A 5,668-nucleotide genomic window follows, 5' to 3' on the forward strand; every position below is an offset into this window, starting at 1 on the left:
TGATTATAAATCAAGTATTTGGTTAAGAATTGAGTTAAGTTGATTTTGTTATTAATAGTAAAATTGGATCTATTTGTATTATATACATCATGGAATTTCAAGAGGTTGGGAAGTCTAATTTATATTTTAGAATTGTGGGTTGATATTACTAAGATGAATTAAAACTAAATTTGGGCAATTGGAACATGATTTTAAATGAATTGTTTATTTAAATTTTGTACAATTGTTTATTATTGTGTGACATGTGTAATATTTTATGTTCGAATTTTAATGAGTTGGTATAACATTATTTTGAATTATTGTGAATATCTCAACAAGAAAGAGACACGAAATTTAACCAATGATACATTAACTGAAATGATTAACGGCATATACAAAGTTAACAATTGACGGTTAATACCAGTTGTTCAGGGTGAGTCTTGGTTTTAAAGAGCGTACGAAATTAAGGGTTGACGGTTAATACCGGTTGTTCAGGGTGAGCCCTGGTTTTGAGAATTCTCGTGTAAATTGTCGCGAAATCCTAAGATAGCACGAGACTTATTTGACCTCTTTTCGGTATTCGGTTTTGGAATAAGGATGGATGTGCAGGTGGCACACAGTGAGGTTACGTACCCCTGGTAGACCGTTTCCTTGGGGCAGACCACGGATGCCACTGCTTGGGTATATAACTCCGGACGTGGGCATCCCTGGCAGTTACGATTGGTAACACTTGAATATTTGACCAAGGGAGGGTTTCAAATTAACCGTTGTCATGCTTAGTGGTTGGTAAGTTAAATCTCTTTGGTGAGGTTTCGAGTGTCACCTAATTTATTAAAATTATTGAAATTATTTTAATGGTTGTAATTTATGTTTACAACTATATTGTTACCTCATGTTTATAATCTCATTATTTTTTTCTTTAAAAGAATGATAGGTTGGTTATGTTTTCTTACTGTGTTGCAAAACTCATGGCATATATTTTTGTTGCCCTGGCGTTTTATGCCAAGTCTTGGCGAGAAAATAATTGAAGCTGAAATGGAGTTGACGCGAACGTAGAGCCTTGGCTGACTTGAAACCCCGATTAGAGCCGAATGAATTATATTATTTTATATAATAGCTATTAAGGACTTTATAATTTCATTTGATGTTGTATTTGGATAATTTTAAGTTTTTATCTATTGTTATTTGAACATTTCGCTATGTACGAGAGTTGGATTGCCTTATTAAAATGTCAACTTTTTGATTTATTAAGTCATTTTATTTATTTAATTTCCCTTGATGTTCCAAAAATTTGAGGCATCACAACATTTATACATATTACCTTACGTCTTATAATAAAATATCAAATAAGAAATTCATTTATGCAAAAATTATTCGGTGCCCATTGGACACCATGTGACTCCTGCTACGTATCAATTATCAATTACAATTCCCCAATCCTCAACATAAAGTAGTGAACCCTATTATCCTATCATCTCCACCAATCACAATCTCCCTAAATCTCTCAATAAAATTTAAGTAAGGTCAAGTTTGGCAAGTTGAAAAAAAGTTAAAAATTAAAAAAGTTACTCAAAAAATTAAAAAGTTGTCACTATTCACCAAAAGTCAAACATTACAGCTGCACAACTCTCAATTCTAATTTTCTCCTACACACTAATTTATATAATTTTTTAATACACATTTTTCCATAAAAAGTCAAAAAGTTAACCCAAACATCTATAATTTTTTTCCTCAATTTTTTAGTCCAAAAAGACAAAAAGTGCACTTATTTAAGACACCCCAAACAATCCCAAATTCAGAATTTAGGCCCAGATTTGTGCCTAGAATTTGAGTATGAGGTGGAGATTAAATGAATATGTTGTGAGTTCTCTGTGTAAAATGATTTTGTATTATATAGTGATAGAGTAAAATTTCTGATATTACTTATCAAATTTGGATGGCTCACCAAATCATGTGAAACCTCGGAAAAGTTGCCGTGAATCTTGTAAAGCGCATCAGATGTACATCCTACGTTTAAAACTAAAACCAACTCACTCCTTTTTTATCACATATATATATACTACATATATATTGTTTGCCTTATGCCATTGTCTATCATCACATTCCCCTCTCAAACTCTCCTCTTTCAATTCCTTTGAATATCTTCTATATCTTCTACTTCCTCTTGTAATGTACTAACATCTCGTCATAGTTTCTCCAACTTGTAGTGTGTTTGCTTCAACAGTAACACATACAAAAAAGATTATTTAAGAAATATGAAGAACATTCTCGTACTTGGATTTCACACATTGTTCACCATTGCATTCCTCTTCATGGCAATCACTCTAAGCCACCCTTCTCATCGTCGTAAGCACATCCTTAATTTTTCATCATCACCAATAACTTAGTTTGTACACATTTTTGGGTACTCAAAGTTTAACTTTTATTTTTTACTTATATATATATATATTTTTTGGGATCATCGATGACCTATGTTTGTGCTTTTTCCTTAAGACATTTCCGGCACCTATAATGGAGATCAAGAAAGCCATATGAACCCGGAGGTTTGTTTCCAAAAGTGACTATGTTGTCATCCTTTTAATGCTTTACAAAAACTACTATATACCGCGACATTCAAAATATTTTATGAAAAATAGTTCTTTTTAGTTATTCTTACTTGTTTTCAATGTTGTAATATCTTAGAATGTAGCAAAGGAAGGGCTTGGGATGGAGCTATACCCAACTGGTTCGAGCCTGCCAGACTGTTCCCACGCATGCGAATCGTGCTTTCCATGCAAGAGGGTGATGGTGGGATTCAAGTGCTCAACTGAGTCATGCCCAATTGTTTACATGTGCTTGTGCAAAGGGAAATACTACCATGTACCTTCCAATTGAAACGAAACGCCTCGATTGTGTAGGCCTAACCAACTAGTCAAATTTCTGATAATGTAGTCGGTGATCACTTATTAGTCTGAACTTTCCTTTGTGGCCAAAAGCTTCCCTTTTGTGCATAAGGAGGGTGGAAAGTAGGCGGATAAAATGAATTAGGAATGTGCTTTTTTCTTTTCTTTTTTTTTTTTAATATCTGAAAATGTTTGGCATCATTGTCTGTGTTTAATTTCTATCTTGTGTGTGCCCTTTTCTTTTCCTTTCTTTTCCTGAGATAGATGTATGCTGTGTGTGCTTGAACTAATTAACATATGTTTTTGCGTGTATTCTTGAAAAAATCAAGATTCTTGATTAGGAATGACAACGAGTAAGTTATGATTAGGAATGACAACGAGTAAGATATAGGTCAAGAATCCCTTACCCCACCCCACCCCACACCACACCACACCACACCACACCACACCACACCCTCCCCAATTTTTGCCGCTTGCCCCCACTCCTGACTCTTCTCTCATGAAACCCACCCCACCCACCCAAACTCAAACTCAAACTCGCAATTATAATCCCCACCCCAACCCTATCCTACCATAACACAATCAAAAATTTAATAATTAAAACTAAAAAATGCTATTATAATTAAAAAAAAAAATATATATATATATATATATATATATTATATTGCACATATTTTAAAATTATATTATATATAATATAATAGAAACTCAATAATACATTATATAGATATTTTATATATATATATATATATTATAAAAATTCAATAATATATTATACACATATTACAATATATGTAATACGGTGGTGCCATATGCACCAAATAGTGTACTAACTAGTATACCGATACTAGTTATGACATTATTATCGACCACACTTATTAATCACATTACAAATATCAAAAACCTCTTAAATTATGTCATATCATCAATTGATGCACTAATTAGTATACTAATTGATGCATATGTTATTATTCATTGTAATATTATTATTTATTTATTATTATATTTGCTGTCAAGTAGGGTTTGAGTAAAAGACATATTCTCCCCCACCCCGACAAAAAATCAATCAGGTTTTTTAAAATTTTATCCAAATCTGACCCTACCGTATTCAATTATTTCCAAACCCATCCATTAGGATGGGGAGAGTCAGGAACCACAAGATTGGGATATTTTGCCATTCCTATGCTTGATTTACTACCATCCAAACTAATAATAATAATAATAATAATAATAATAATAATAACAATAAATTTCTGTCTTGTGAGAAATTGCCACCGTAACTAAAAATTAGCAAAGCCATTAAACATCAGCTATAAGCATTTCTATGAACTTTTTTATCAGCAGTGATTTAGACTCCCTCAAACTTCAACCCCCACCACCCCCCACACACACGTGGCGGGTGGTGATTGGAGGAGAAGAAAAAAAATAAAAAGTGGCCAATCAAAAAAGAATGGGGTCAAAGTGGGTGAGGGGAAAGGGGGTCACAATCTTTATTCTTTTTTTAAATACCAGCGTTTCCTTATTGGTGTCTTTGATGTTGTAAGTATCGATTGATTCTTCATCTCTACTAATTATCCATCTCTCTCTAAAACACTCTCTCTCTCTCTCTCTCTCTCTCTCTCTCTCTCTCTCTCTGTGGCTATGAAATGAGCCAGAGCACCTAAGAGCGACGAACAAATCTGAATTAGAGACCCATGGAAGCAAACTGGGGTTTGGCTCGGTACCTTTAATTCTACCGAAAACCCTCATCTGCGATCTTACTAAAGATCGACGAATGGTGGTTGAGAAGTGAGGGATTGAAGTGGTTGATGAGAAAGAAACAGAGATATATGACTTTATTTCAACAAATAAACTAGGGGTGGGCGCGGGTCGGTTGCGGCCACAGAACCTCCAATCCGCCACCGTCTGCCAGATTGACAAATTGGAGAAAATCAATCTGCATTCGTCCGCCAATCCGGCGGATGTGGATTGAGCGGATTGGCGGTTTGGTGGATGGATGCGAATCAGTTTGGCGGTTTAAAATTTTATAAATTTTCAACATAATTCAACTTGTGCACTTCCTCAAAAAAAAAAAAAAATTACAGTCAATGACTTAAAAAAGTATTACAATCACTGTATGCCTCATCCAAAAAAAGAAAGTTTGAAACTTTAAAATATCACAGTCACTACATGCCTCATCCACATATTACAATCACAGCATGATTCATCCACATAAAGTATAACAATCTGTTCAAATTACCAAAACCATGAACATAGCAGTAGTAGAGATTGTATGTCTCTGTATTGTAAAATCTATATATGTTTTTGAAAACAAAAACCAACTAGCGTATATCATATTTTCTATTTATGATTTTTAAAGTTAAATTTAAAAACCAAAAAATATAGATAAATAATACGTTTATTTTTTTCAATTTAAAAAATATATTCAAGTTGAAAACTTTTTTTCAACAGATTATTTAAATTCTTTTTCAATTGAAAACACAAACAAAATATTTAAACAAATTGATAACATAAAGTCTTATAAATTATTAGGGGTGCTCGCGGTTTGGCGGTTCGATTGCGGCCAAAGGAATCTCAAATCCACCATCAGCCCGCTAAATTGGTGGATTGGAGAAAATCAATCCGCAACCGTCCGTTCGTCATCACACATTCATCCAAAATGCGGCAGATCGGTTCGATTCGATCGGTTTTGGCAGATCGGTATATCCGCTGTTCACCCCTAAAATAAATAGAGAGAGGAGAAAGGAATTGTTTCAGGGTAGACCTTGTTTCAACAGATAAAAAAAAATTAAAAAAAATAAAATAAA

General features: G+C 33.6%; 1 long non-coding RNA gene across 1 annotated transcript; it reads left to right on the forward strand.

Annotated features, from left to right (window-relative positions):
* Nucleotides 1-1,942: 1,942 nt before the first annotated feature.
* Nucleotides 1,943-3,106, forward strand: LOC114279895 (uncharacterized). The gene is made up of 3 exons (XR_014332024.1): nucleotides 1,943-2,325; nucleotides 2,473-2,522; nucleotides 2,662-3,106. It is a non-coding gene; the product is annotated as an uncharacterized LOC114279895 (long non-coding RNA).
* The last annotated feature ends 2,562 nt before the right edge of the window (nucleotides 3,107-5,668 follow it).

Source organism: Camellia sinensis, chromosome 6, assembly GCF_055761805.1.
Source record: "Camellia sinensis isolate YWXY chromosome 6, ASM5576180v1, whole genome shotgun sequence".
NCBI classification, from domain to species: domain Eukaryota; kingdom Viridiplantae; phylum Streptophyta; class Magnoliopsida; order Ericales; family Theaceae; genus Camellia; species Camellia sinensis.